Source organism: Aphelocoma coerulescens, chromosome 1A, assembly GCF_041296385.1.
Source record: "Aphelocoma coerulescens isolate FSJ_1873_10779 chromosome 1A, UR_Acoe_1.0, whole genome shotgun sequence".
NCBI lineage: Eukaryota > Metazoa > Chordata > Aves > Passeriformes > Corvidae > Aphelocoma > Aphelocoma coerulescens.
In genome coordinates, this window is record NC_091014.1 from 34,246,858 (window position 1) to 34,261,891 (window position 15,034).

The following is a 15,034-nucleotide window of genomic DNA, read 5'->3' on the forward strand; positions in this document are numbered from 1 at the left end:
AAACAGACATTTATAATATTACTCTATTCTCATTCAGTCAGCCCTGAAGCACAGATAATTCTAAAATTTGCTGTGTCTAAGTATAAATATTTATTATACTTCTCGATACTTCATCAAAAATCATGATAGGAAAGACTTCCAATACTTGATGTGAATTGTCTTATGTAAAACATCTAGTTAGTTCTGTTTGTAATAAACAAAAATCTCCATCTTCAAATTCAAATAACCCTGGTTTGTTTTGTGTCAGTTGCTTATGCCTTGTATGTACACCGAGTGGTTGCTGAAAGAGTAAAACCATAAAACCTTCCATGTCCCCTCCTTAATTTCTGTATCACCTGCCTAGTTTTCACAACAAGATTTCTGTTAAAATACCTTCAATCCAACCACCAAACTGATCTCCTTATGGCTAACTTTAACCTCTGGTCCAAGCCTCTTTTACAAAACAGCATGCAGTGCTATTCTTTTGGTTTATAGACATGCACAGTTAAGTCTTCTGAGACACTCCGAAAAAACTATTTGCATTAAAATACACTGATATAAAAAAGAACGAAACTTGGACTAATAACATCATTTGGACTAGTTGTGCCACGGTGTGATACCCAAAGGAATCAAGCATTCATCACTTTTAAACAAGTTCTTGAAGTTCAGTTCATCCAGAAGTTATAAAAGAAATGATAGTATTAGAGTACTTGCTGTATATAGAGACTGCTATAACCTTTACTTGACTGCAGAATTCTATGTTGCCTGGCAGTCAGTAAATTTGATTACTACATTCTGATTGCTTCTGAGTTTGAACAGAATCAACGGGAAAAACCTATTGCGTGTAATGCTCTGAAGAACTCTTCTGAGGAGGAAAGAAATAACAAATAATTAAGAACTTGGAGACTTCAGCAGCCACAAGCAAAAGTACATGTTAAGGGGGTAGCTTTGCCAAAAAACAATCTGTCTGGAGTTTCTACCAGTTTAACAGCTCCACTGAGCTTCTCTGTGACTGAGCATCTCTACAGCATTGATGCTGTGTTTGGGGCACTGCATTCAACATCTGGATGTCCGCAGGGTCATCCAGCCTCTGCAGCAGAGGGAGCAGAGCCCATTGCCCAGCAAAGTATGCACTGGAGCAAACCTACTGTCTTCTTGGAAAAACAAGGAACAGTTATGGTGAAACCCCTTGCAATGTCAGTGAAGAAGACACAGTTCTCCAGAAAGAGGGTAGCAACCAAACACTGTTAGAGCAGCAACAGTTTGGTCCCCTACTCATCATGAGGGAGAACTTCCCTCCCCTCTTTCTTCACTTGGTTGGCTTTAATCTCTCTGTAATCTCAGCTTCCCAGTGAAGGCTCAGCCATTTAACAGGAGTCATTACCTATGAGCTGCCATCTTCTTCACACAGGACTACAAAATGGGGCTATGTAAAGCCTGGCAAAGCATGGGTACCAACAGAAAAAAATTCAGAAAACATTCTGAAAAATTAAAATCCAGTTACCTTCCCAGTATCTGAAGACTTCTTTCTTGTAGAGCTGCAGCATGTGACTCAGCAAGACGAGCAAATAATAGGGATCAATCATCATTATAACCCAAATGTTGAGGCAAGGTATTTGAAGTGTCTTCCTGAGCCACACAGATGAGGAACAATCCTGCTTTATTCTCAAACTGCAGCCATAGGTTGCAGCTCCCAGAAGAGTACAAAGGCAGATGACTTCAGAAAATCCTGGTGACTGAAACTCCTTAAACTCTCTTATTGTCTTGACAATTTTTCTGCTTTAATAAAAACGTTGAACTTTGCATTCGGTGCAAAGTATAAAAGTATCCCATCCCATATACTGAATGCAAGTCAAACTTGTTGACATGGTCATACTTCTGAAGATCATGTCAGAACAAGTGAGTCTTGGAGAAATAAAACCAGGACACATGTCTCTGGAAGGGGTCCATACCTTAGCAGAAAGCAGTATGAAACCTCTACAGTTCGGCCAGAAATTATTAGAATTCAAAATCAGTTAAAAGGTAAGTGTCCCAATACTCTTTCCAATTCAAAGTTTTCCTGATCAAAATATGAAAATAACTTTTTAAGTATGAACTGGAAAGTGTTAATTTTGATCAAAGGGTTTGCATTGGTTACCTTTTCCCCAGCAGATAATTTATTTTATAAGTATCTCTTTTAGGAAACCAGTAACATAATTGTGATGCTGTTGATCTCGCAGACTGACAGCTATGATGGACTCAGACACCACAGTAGAAGGAAAACACTTGGGACCTTCTAGCTGTAAGTCATTTCTCTGTATTTTCAAATTTTATTAGAACTATGAAAAGGTTACTCAGTTTAGTCCAGAAATATTACACCCAAAGGAGAAGTTTAAGCAGCAAGAACAAAACCACCAGGGTGCAACCTAAACAAAGTATTCTTAAAAGCAGGTGATACATTATTTTACTGTGAGCAAAATAGTATGCAATAGTAATCGGTCTTTACGAGTAAGTTCGTAGGGCAGAAATATCAATCAGACTGTGAGCCATGAAGTAAACACTGAGAAAAATGACTATAGGGACTTCTGCATTAATTTGGATAAAGTAGGAAACTTCTCTTAAGTTACTCTCAAAAAACAGCAAAAAAGGTGATATTAAGTAGCTGTTTTCTGTGCTGATCCTGAATTATATGCAGAGAGCCAAAGCAAATACATTAATGCAACATATGCAAGGCAGTGGTAGAGCCTATTTGACCCTGCAGAGCAGCAGTCCCCATGGCCAAACACTTTCCTCTCCTGTCAGGCTGTGCAAGAAGGCCAGGTCAAGGGGCTGGCAAAGACACAGTGACATGTAAAGCAAGATTAGCAGGTGTCTAAGGAAACCTCAGAGAAAATGGATTAAAAAAAAGAATTATTCGTCCTTTATGGGAAGAACTTCCCTGCACAGTTCAATTGTCAATGAACTGGTTGGCAGGCAGCAAACAGGTCACCATATTTGCTTCTCTCCAGGCCATGGGCGGAGGTCAGACACCACCAGGGAGCAAATGAAAAAGCAGTTTTATTCCACAGACTGTGAGTGGCACAGTCATATGAGAGATTTTATCAGTAAACCAAGTTTCTTCACATTCAGTCATTGAGGCAGTGGTGGCCTAAACTCTGCTGAAGGTAGCAGCTGAACTGGTACAACATTTGCTACCTGTATATTCCTACATCCAATATGATTTTAAGATAAACACTTCTTGCTTTTAATTACTTAGAGAGATTTCACTATTGATTTTGATACATTGAATACAATTCAATGTTTTTATACACCTACTCATTAGTAAGAAAGGGTTTTGAAGATATTCAAAGTTGATCAGAATCAATTTTTAGAATATGCTGATTTAACGAAACCAAATCCTGTTGGGAGACTGTTCTTTTAATATGAAATAAGGTAAACTGAATTAATTTGGCTTTTGCATTGGAAATAGAATACGGTAATTTCATTTCTGTATAGCATACATACATACTACAGTCAAACTGATCCACTATAAATTCTTACTGTTACTTAGTACAGGAAAATTTTCCTCATTTGCCCAAAGAACCTGCTCCCTGTGCCATCAATCACCAAAAAGCTGTGTAGTATTGAACAGTCAACACACAGGCAGTTTGCTAATATATCACCTCCTCTTTTTAAAGGGCAGTAAGCAGTACTAAAAAGTATAAAGTTTTCTTACCATTCACTGATTTGTCTAAAAAAATATGAGAAGGCTCATACTGAGCAGCAAGATTATTGTATCTTGCAGCATAGAGCAATGGAAGACATTTGAAAGAGTATATTCTCTCTTCCCTGAAATATACACCCTTTATTCTGACCTTTAAGCTGAAATAAACTGCAATGTTTGTTAAAGACTGTAACTTATATCTTTTCAGGGTATCACAAGAGTGCTGTCTGCACCCTTATTTGTGATTAGGCTAAGTTTCATTATCCCTCTTTTTCTTGGTTGTGGTGATAAAGGCAGGTGCAGACAGTCACATTCAGAATCCTTACTCCTGTACTCAGTGAAGTAACTAATTTCTTTTGTAGTGGCTCAGGTGCTTTTCCTGAGCCTTTGATATTGACTGCAACTTGAACCCTTCAGAAGTTTCCTTTCTCTAGTAGCTGTAGCTGTAGCAGCTTAGATTTTCAGTGGCTACACAAGTCAACAAATACTGTCTGCACACTGTAAGATAACTCAAAATTTAAGCCTTATTTATTTTGATAAGCACCAGCCCATTAATTCCATTCAATCTAACTACTTAGATTACTTAAATTTAAAACCACGACTAAGTATTGCTATCTATGTGTCAGCTGTTATGGCTGTTTTCTTGTCTAATTATAGAGAGAAGCCCTACCATATCCCACACAGTACTTAGAAATTGTAATATTAATATTTGTGAATACTAATATTTGAAAAATTGTATATCCAACTGACTATTTTGTTAACTTGGGCCAAGATATTTGTAGCAAATACAAATAATGGGGTTGGTGCTTTCCCTTTTCTTATTGAATTATGATTACAAGTAGGCCCTTGTAAGAAGATAAGCTATCACCTTTTGAATGTCAGAAATAAATGCAGCAAACAGTCAAACTACATACTGTCTCTCCTCATTGATACTCTGACTCACCTGCATCCGTGCTTGGATCAAATAAAACTGCAATTTGTACTCTAAGTTTTGTATCCAGTGGGACTGTGCTTGCAGGACAGACACTTGACCTTTCCACTGTGAATGTCAGAGCAAACCATATCTCTTAAAGATAAAACCATCCAGGAGCTCTACTAGACCACTGGGCATTCATGGCAGTACACATAAACCTCAGACTGTTTCTGTCTTAGAGACTTTTTAAAAATCCTGTGGCAGAAACAAACCCTTATGGACTTTAGAAGGCTCTTATGATTGTATGGGATCTCAACTAATTTATATTTTTAAAATTTTGTTTGTTTGAGGTTTTGTTTATTTGTTTGTTTTTTAGTATTTAGAGTCTAAGGTTAATTAGAGTCACCCTTTCTCTAGTAGGGAGACTGAACAAAACCAAAAGATCCTTCCAGTGGTGATGATGCCTGCAGGCAGGGATACCCAGAGCTTCACTACTGTCTAGATATAATAGTGAATATATCTAGTGGAAAGGTGCTCATTCTCTTGGGGCACAGTTTAACAAGTTCTTCGTATCAACAAATTCATCCAAACCTCCATCTGCCAGATCCCAGCCTGTGTTTCTCTTCAGAGCCAACCACGTAGGGCACTGTGCTCACTGTGGGGAGCGGGCTGTCAGTGTTCACTTCATGCTTTTAACTGGAAACTGCTCTAAGCCCAAGGTACAGCCCAGATAAAGGGCTTTGGGGTAGTATTTAATTGATTTGATGTATCAATTAATGTGTCCTTTTGAATGTTCAGATGCACTTTACTTCCTCTGTCCTCAGTTTTTCAGAGCTGCAGAAAATGTATGGAGCAGGCTGTTAAGTCCCAACAACAAATAAATGGTAGATTATTTTGCACATCTTGTGGCCTTTCCTGAAGTTTCCATGATTCTTGATAAGCTCAGAAATTACCAGCAAGCTCTTTGTTCAAACCAGAGCTGGCTTTTCTGGTTTTTTCCTTGGGAGTACCTAGCACTGTGAAGATGGGGGTGTCTGGGAGAGTTGCTGTCAGATTGTGCACAATGCAGAATAATTACTAACAGTGCTGTTGGAGTAATTGTCTACATTTCAGCTCATGGATTGATCTAAATTATCATCTGACCTATGTAATCTTCTGTGGTACCTAGCAGAAGCCAGGAAGGATCGCTAGCAAATTGCCTGACTTTTGACTGTCTTCCCTACTCCACTAAAGCAGCTTAGAGTAGCTTGTCCTCATAGCTGCAGCAGAAATAAAAATGATCCTCTTTTTATTCTTTATTTTTCTCTCAAGAAGCCCCCAAGTCATGCTCTTTTCTTCTTTTTTTTTCTTTTTTTTTTTTGATGGGATGGATCAAACTTGTATTACCAATTACTCAAATTTATTTCACTTGCGAAAATATGTGAGAACACATATCTAAAAATTTAAAAGCTTACATTTCCTTATATCTTTTTCCCTTTTTCAGGTGATGAATTACACCTAGACACCTAGATACCTAGAAGAGCCTCTACAACTAGACAAGTTCTCCTCTTTGAAATAAAAAGTCATGAGCACAAGGAAGGTGGGTACTTCATAATTTCAAGATATGGTTCAGCTAATGCACTCTGAGAAATCTTTCAATCTCACAAAATGAGGGCCTAGAGAGGGTCAGAAAAAGACAAATGGTCTACAACATTCCTTACTGACTAATTTTACTTAAGCCTGGGCAATTTCCAATACTGGGAGCATTAAGTTTGCAGCAGTGTCTTGCAGGAACTAGGACAACAGCACAACACTTTAATATCTTGAGAAAATTAAAGACAGAAAACTCCATTCTTCTAAAACAATTTCTCAAAATGGAGGTATATATAGCCACAGCTTGATTGCAGCCTCTGCAGATTTCTTAAGCAGATTTTTTCAATCACCAGACTGGTTAGAGAGAGTATATTCTATCTTCTGTTTTGTCCTGTTGTTCTTGTTTTACTTTACTTTACTTTTACATTACTTACATTCAATGGTTTGTATCTCCAGTTCTGAGCTGCTGATCCTTTACTCATGAGAAGAAAGTTAGACTGAACTTTCCCAGAGGTGTCACCACAATATACAAGCAGGGGAATCCCAGATACAGCAATATCTGTGGTGCAGCTGGCAGTAGGAGGATTGAGCTTAATTCAATGCCTTTGTTGTATTCCCTGCCACAGGCTGGACCTTCCAGGGCCTCATGCTCTCCTTCAGCTGACTTGGTGCCTGAGCAGTAAGATGTGGCCACAGCACCTGGCCTCAGGCATGATCTTCCCAAGCCTTTGTTCTTGATTTATTCCCTCTCAGGGAAATAGAGCTGTCTATCTCAGAGCTGGTTGTACCCCGTTGGGTGGGTATGTCCCCACTAACCCAGTTGGTTCCATCCTTGCTTACCAAAACTGGTGTCTTCCAGACTGGATGCAGAAGGGGAAGCTGCATAGTCAGGCTGTGGAGCATGTAGAGCACCTCAACCTCCAACATGGGATGGAGATGCAAAGCCTCTTCTCTTTTGCCATAAGCTTTCGTAAGCTTTGCCATAAGCCTGGCTCTGCTCCTAGAGCTTTTATGGCCTTTGCCAACACATAGTCCTCATGGAAAAGAAGAAGAAAGGTGTGGGGACAATGTTTTTTTTTTTAAAATGTCCTGCAGTTTCAGGATTTGGGCTAGCATTAAACAAAATATTGGGCTAAATATTAATTTAAATATTATTAATACATTTTGGCATTTTACTCAGAAAGCTTGTGTAGCAGCAGAGGTAGATAAAGCTGGTAGCCACAGTGGATGCAGGAGGCAACAGCTGACAAATTCTGACAATGGCTGATAATGACTGGCAGGTCATTTTCATCTCAAGCTGTAAACAGACTGAAGTACCCTAATTAATAGCCTTGTGGATCTTAGCACAAAGCATAATGATAATCCTTCTCAGGTACTAAAATATTCCTCTTCATTATAACCATCTAAGTGCAAAAATACCTCAAACAATTTTATTTCTATCCTTTTTATGTTGAGGTTTTTTCAAAATCCCATTCATACTGGTGGGATTATTGTTCTTATGTGATTTTAAGGCCAGGATCTTAACATTCACTCAGAAACTTACAGACACGTTGGTGCTTAGATAGCTCGTAGTGTACTCTAGTTTTTGCCATGTTGCAACAATCCTTTATGAGGTACGTATTGGTATAATAAACCCACATATCAGTTAGGTTATACTCCATTGATCTGTAGGGACAGGAGGATTTGAGGCATTAGAAACACCTAGGTCCCCATTTTTTCCCGTGCCACAGTATTCTGAGTTTCCTGTGACATTTGGTACTAAAGTACAAATGTTTGCATATACAGAAGTAGATGTAGGGGAAGTAAGGGCTGCAGTAGTTTGCATTTCTCCTTGGAGGTAAGGACAGAGCAGATGTCTGGGATTTCACATGTTTATTGACTAGCAGAAGACACTTGTATTTAGCCACAGAAATATCAGTGTTATGGTCCTCTCTGCTTTCATGTTTCTACTTTATCATCTTATGTGTTTGCATCTGATCATATCTTTGCATCTGTATCCCATTCCAGCTGCTTTATAGGGACCACAGTCCGCAAAGGACAAGTTATGCAAGAGTTTCTGGCACACAGGAAGAGCAGTTTACGTGCTCATCAAGGAAAATTAAGGGTCTCTCAGTACTCACGCATGCTATGTTTTTATCCTCTCTAACTAACTCTGCTAATCAGATTGGACTAAGAGCCTTCAAAGAGCTACAAAATACTGTCTTAAAACAGCAAAGTACTGTCTCTAGACTTTATGTCTGGGCTGTCAAGAGAACTGCAAATTCATCTGAACAGCAACATTTTGAAGATTCTTTTCCCACCTTTTACTTTTGAATTATTTTTTATTTCAAAAACAGAACAAGCAAAGAGCAGAAGATGGTGCAGAAGAAGGATGCCAGAATGGGCGCTGAAAATCTATAACTTTGAAGTTCAGTGTCTTTGAAGTAGTACTCAATAGCAATAGTTTATGCCAGTATCTAAAAAATCACAGTTGCTGAACTCTGTATTCTACTTTTGCTAGCAAAAGTAAAAACACAGGCTGCCAAGGAACATTTGTGCAAAACTGTGCTGCTGAATATTGTTTTCTATTTTTTGTCCCATCACAATGCCCCTTAATTTCTCTTTTAAAATTTGAAATTACTCTATTGTTTCATTGCAGCTGTAATCTTTTCATGTGGCAATTTTTTTCTCTTTTTCCAAAGGAAGCACATAAATTTCTAGTTTACTTTTTCCCCCTCTTTCATTCACCAATATTTTGAAGAGAATACATTTTTACAGCCAGTATTTTCAAAGTTTGGACTGATAGATGTGTGAGTTAAGAGTAAGTCTTTAAGGACTATTGACTATTCCAGCCTAAGTGTCAAATCGGACCTAACACTGATTATTGGATTTTTGTGGCAAAACATATATATAATAAAATATACATAATTTTAAGATGCATTGGACTTTTAAATCATCATCAGCACAGGTGAGAATAAAAACTACAATGGATAGAAAGCTACCCCAGAGTTACAAGATTTTATTCCTAGTGCAAGAAAATAAACACAGAATTGCACAAAACCAGATCATGCCAAATTATTATTGTGGCTTTTTTAGTTATTATTTTAAGGGACTCATTGCTGGAGGTAGCATCTTCACTCTTTCAGCAATATCATATAGTCTTCATAAAGCTTCAGCTGTTGAATAAAGAGACTGCCTGATGATCTTAGCTTTCAAACCATTCAGGAAAGATTACCAGTTCTGTTTTCTGAACATAATAGTATTTGATTGGGGGAATTTGCAAATATTATTATATTGTAACCTATTGTCTCAGAAACCCAAGCAAACAAAGATAACCCACCATTTTTCTGCTTTTTCAGACTTAATTTTTTTGCAGAAGTATTGATTTAGGTGCTTTATTTATGGTTTTTCTTCAATTTCTACAGGAAAAGAAAGCCCTGTAAAACATGGCTCTACATCTCACTGTTTGGTCCAGCTTTAATGTTCTGTTTTTGAATAGATGACACTTGTACCAGAACATGGTATCTGTGTCTTTTGAGTTTAGTAACATACAGTTTTTAGATAATTCTGCACTAAGCAAATTGTACACAGTTCTGACAGCTTCTTAATTTGATTCAAGTATGCCCGTAAGGAAAAGATAGCGGACTATGCTTGAAAAATGTGATTAAAAGATTATTTGAACATGAAAACGCCTCATTATCTCTGACGTGTTTCTGAGTAATAATGGTTAAATAATAAATCACTGAAGTCATATATTGAGCTGATTCTCAATATACTACTTAAAATTAACCTGTTTTCCTTTGTGAAGAAGTTTAGATACATCTCTACTCTGATTTTGTGAGACCCCACCTGGAATACTGTTTTCTGTGTCCTCCAACATAAGAAGGACGGGGATCTGCTGGAGTTGGCCCAGGGTGGGGTCATGAAGATGATCAGAGGGCTGGAGCACTGCTATGAAGACAGGCTGAGAGAGCTGGGGTTGTTCAGTCTGGAGAGGAGAAGGCCCTGGGAAGATTTCAGAGCCCCTTCCAGTACCTAAGTGGAGCTACAAGAGAGCTGGAGAGGAACTTGTTATGGGGGTCTGGAGTGACAGGACAAATGGGAATGACTTCAAACTGAAAGAGAGTAGATTTAGCTTAGATATTAGGACGAAATTCTTGACTGTGAGGGTGGTGAGGCACTGGAAGGGGTTGCCAGAGAAGTTGTGGATACCCTACCCCTGGCAGTGTTCAGGGCCAGGTTGGATGGGGCTCTGAGCAACCTGGTCTAATGAAGGATGCCCCTGCCCACAGCAGGAAGTTTGAGTAGATGATCTTGAAGATCCTTTGCACACACAAATATTCTATGATTCAACAATTCTATGATTTTATGATAACCACTACATTAGAAATTATGCAGATCTTCTCAGCAGGGTTTGTAAGATCTACTTCTTGCTCCACTTAAATTTATAACTAAATTTCTCATCAAATTTTACAAGCACAAGTCTGATTTTGCAACATATTATAATGTTTGATTCTTCTCTTGTCAGCATTTTTTTATGCATGTGACTGGATTTCTGCCATAAATATGTATAAAGAATATTCTAAGAAACTGAACAGCTTTCTTCTAATGAGAACCACTACTTCATTTCAGCCATACTGTTGCTAGTTGAAGGAAGGATTTGCAGATTTTTTTTTGTGCAAGCAACAGATACAACTTTTTCACAAAGGCTGGAAGTCATCAGACTTAGTTTGGTTATCTTGGCACCTGCTCTATTGTGTCCATTTATTTTCCTTGTTTCATTGAACAGACAATTCAACTGAAGTCCTCATCTTTCAGAATATATAATCAAGCATTAACAACTCTATTGCACAGAGGAAAATCACATCTCTTCCTTGATTAAGGTTCTCTGAAGCAAGAGAAGTGTTGGTAAAGATGTTCCAAAGCTCATTTGCTGTGCTTGACCACAAACTGGCTGCAACTCAGACTCCAAAGGAGGTTTATGTCCACCAGCCCAGCTCCCTGGCTGACTGCTGACAGTGACAGCTCTTGGCATTTTGACCTTGGATAAGCTGCTTCTGCCCATTGAAAACCATCTGGAGATATGTGCCCCCGTGGATTAGCTGAGCCTATATCTACACTAGACACCTGGTCCTCCTCCAGGACAACTTGTAAGTGTTTCTCAGTGCTAGAAAACCACAGCAATGAGAACATCAAGTCCAATAACAGGACAGTGTCTGCAACCATGCAAGTGTTCAATATTTCTTACAAGCAGAATGGCAAAATACAACAGCAGTGTACAGTTCTAGGCTTGTTTGTTGGGTTGGGGGGTTTAAATGGTATTTTAAAAATATGCCTGCTGCCTTTTTTCACCTACTTCACTAAAAATCACTTGGAATTGATGTTGTGGAAATGGTGAAAGTTATTTTTTGCTGGAAACAGAGAGAAGAGGGAAGAGCCTACCCTTACCAGTCTCTCACTGAGAAACATCTCCAAGATTTATCAGCCAGACCCAGGGGTAGTTGCAAGCAATTGCTCAAAACAGCTAAAGTCAAAAATATTTGAGTTGTGACAGATGAAAGTCCTGGGTGTCTGCCCTGGCATTTGTCTGGGTGCAAAGACCCTCCAGCTGCTTCCACTGTGTGGACAGTGCTAGTAATGCCTTTTCCTGGTCCTAAAATCAAGAGGCAAACATGGTTAGAAGGGAAAAAGGGATTTTACCTTGGTATTTGTTTTAAGGATCCTTAGGTGCACACATCCAGGTCAAGTGCACCTCAATGCCCACCTCAATGCATTTTGGGGGTGACCCCAAAAGATCTGGTATAACGTTAAAGGTTTTACTAATTAGCAGATCTATCAAAGATTCCCCAATGAGAGGCTTGAACGAGCCCCCCTCCCCAAGGAACCTTCCCCTGGATGGTTCTATCTTGGTTTACAGAATGTGTTCTGGAGAGGACCTTGGGGTCTGGGGCACACTGATCCCTAGCTACGAAGCTTCTAAAATGTTTAGTCTCTCAGCTTGACAAACAAGTCCAAGAATGTAGGGAAAAGGCACTAAGAATACAGAAGTTGTAAAAGGGTGTAAAAGGGGTTTAAAAGAAAAGGCAAAAAAATCATCATGGCATCACTAGCAATGGGGAAATTTTGAGCCTTGCCCTATTCCTACAAATCCCTCTGAACCACAGATGTTCCTCCTTCTTCTATCATATCTTTCCTATGCAAGTCACATCTGTAACTGGGAGCCAAAAAATGACACAGTTTTCTCTCTCCTCTCCTTTGCCTTCTCAGCATGGTTTTCCAGTTATCAGGGAGTCTCTCTGGGCTTCAGCTGCAGACTGGATATAAACTCCAGGTTTACAAGAAAACTAAGCAAGTTTAGTAAACAGAAGGGGTTATTTATACCATCTGCACTTTAAATGTCATTTTGAGTGTTTCAGGAAAGGTCACCTAAGACTGGTAGTCCAAGACGAGGTCTGTATGTACATGGGATTTTTGTGCATTTAATCATGGGGTGCATAAAATTTACACCATCCTACTTCATATGTGAAAGATCTTGTTTCATCATTCTTTATTGTGCATGAGACTCCCAGTATTTTAAGATCAAATTACTTTTATCATTGACCTGCAGAATAAGTGCTAACCTGTGGTTTCACTAAGTTGGTGTATTTAGTTATCAACTTTTTGCCAATGTCGGCTTTAAGAAAGTCAGCTTGTAATTGACAGGGCAAATCCAATTATGATGTATATTCTCTTTGGAGAAGTCATTTTCAAAATGGACTTTAAAACTGGACAAAGGCGTACTGGTAAAGTAAAAGTTTAAGCTTTTAAAATATTTTATGCTCTCTAACATACAAACATAAACATAAAAATTTTCATATATGCTAGGTTTTCATAATTTGCAAAAATGTTTCCTACTAACGTTTTATAAAAGTTACAGGCAAAGTAGAAGGACATGATGTTTCATTATTCAGTAATGTTTTTAGGAGGTAAAAGGTATGAAACGTATTTTTTTAACTGTGTAATGGTTTGTGGGCTAATGTTGAAATATGTATGTGTAATCCCTTCTCTATACATATAACCTCTAGTCTAGACCCTGTCTAGTCAACCACTAACTGATGACACCTAATGGGAAACATAGTGGGTACCAACAAAAACCCTCTTTTGAATTTTTTTTGTTTCAATATGTGGTCCACAGGGACACTTCTTTTTATTTAGCCTTATCGATCATATGATTCAAAGAAGACTCCAGCCACAAGAAGATGAAATAGTACAATCAAATAGAAATGAGAAACAATAATTTTAATTTCTGAAATACACCATTAGCATATTTTATCAAGCAATGACATGTTTAATTTGTTTCAGCCTCAAGATGTTAGCCTTATGTCATTTACTTTCAGAGCACAGCAAAATTATTCTGACTGTTCCATGTGCTTCCTGTTGGAAATTTTGTTGTCCCTTAACACCTACATTTGATGGATGACAAAATGATCTTCTGGGGCTTTGAAATCAATGCAGGCAGACTCTTCAGTGCCTAATCATCAGTGAGACCTTTAAGTCCTACCTTAAAACAATAAAAATATTTCCAGACTACATACATAAAAAGATCTCAAAAAAATATCCAAGCAGTTTGGGAGGAAATAATTCCAAATATGAAATCTCTAATCTAACAGCTATTGAACTCAATAAAGGGTAGATAAAATAAAAAAACATATAAAAGGCAATTAACTAAACCATCCTAATCTCTATATGTGCCTTTATAATTTGCCAGTAGATTTGTGAAAGTATAACTGGCAAACTTTGTTATCTGTGTGTTCTCCCAAACTCAGAGGATCAGTATTGCAGGCTGGGACAAGCAAAAGAAGTAGAGATTTCTTTCCTTTCCTCTCTTTTAAAAGAAAACTTAGCTAAATATCAATCCTAGGCACATATCACTTGACACATTTTTCTTCATACTACAGTAAGTGCCTCAGCAATGTTAATAAATCAAATGAAACTAAGAAGGAAATCAACAAAAGTAGAGTTAATATATCAATAAAATTACCGATAACAATTACACCATGTGTACCACACTGGTTATCGACAAAAAATGTTGTTCTGAATCCTGTCATCTAATGCACAGTAGATAGATTGTTTTTATTCTTATAATTACGAAAAAACCCCACATTTCCACTAGCAGAGTTTTCCAAAACAGAGTACATTATTCCTCAAGGTACACAAGTACTATTTAGCAAGAGCTGCTAAATATCCCATCCCTTGCACAGTATCAAGCCACCAGATACATGTGATTTAGGGTTTTTAAGTCTTTACATGAACAGATTAAACACCCTGAAGCATTTGTCATACAAAGGGACAGACCTTCAATTTGGATGCTCTCTCACAGTCCCTACTACCCAACAGAATAACAAACAGTGTCCTAGAAATTAACCTTAATGGTGAAGGACTAGTCCCCTGGAACATCTGCTTTCAGAGCTGTCTGTTTTCAGCACAAATGTGTCACAGGAGAAATCAGTGAGGCAGCAGCAGCTCCTTCTCAGATGCAGGGCTGGGCATTCAGCCCCACAAGCTTTGAGGAGGATTTCCATACTCATTGCTTTTCTAAGAGCTACCCGAGGCAACTCATCTAACCCAGTCTCACTGGAACTTCACTCAGCTGAGAGACTTATCAGCAGGACAAGCTCTTCAGCTGTCCTTGGGACCAGTTGCTTCCTGCCCAGTAGCCACAGCAGCAACAGAAGTGAAGTAGGGGTATGGGGAAAATTTTTTAGGAACAAAGAAACTGAATAAAATTTCAAAAATATTTTTTTACAAATATCCTTGGCCCAAATTTGTGTCAGTAGAAAATTTAGACTGACCTTTACTGTGAATGGAATAATAAGGAAAGACTTTTTAAAATTAGTAATTCCAATCAACCCCAGATAAACTTTCACCCA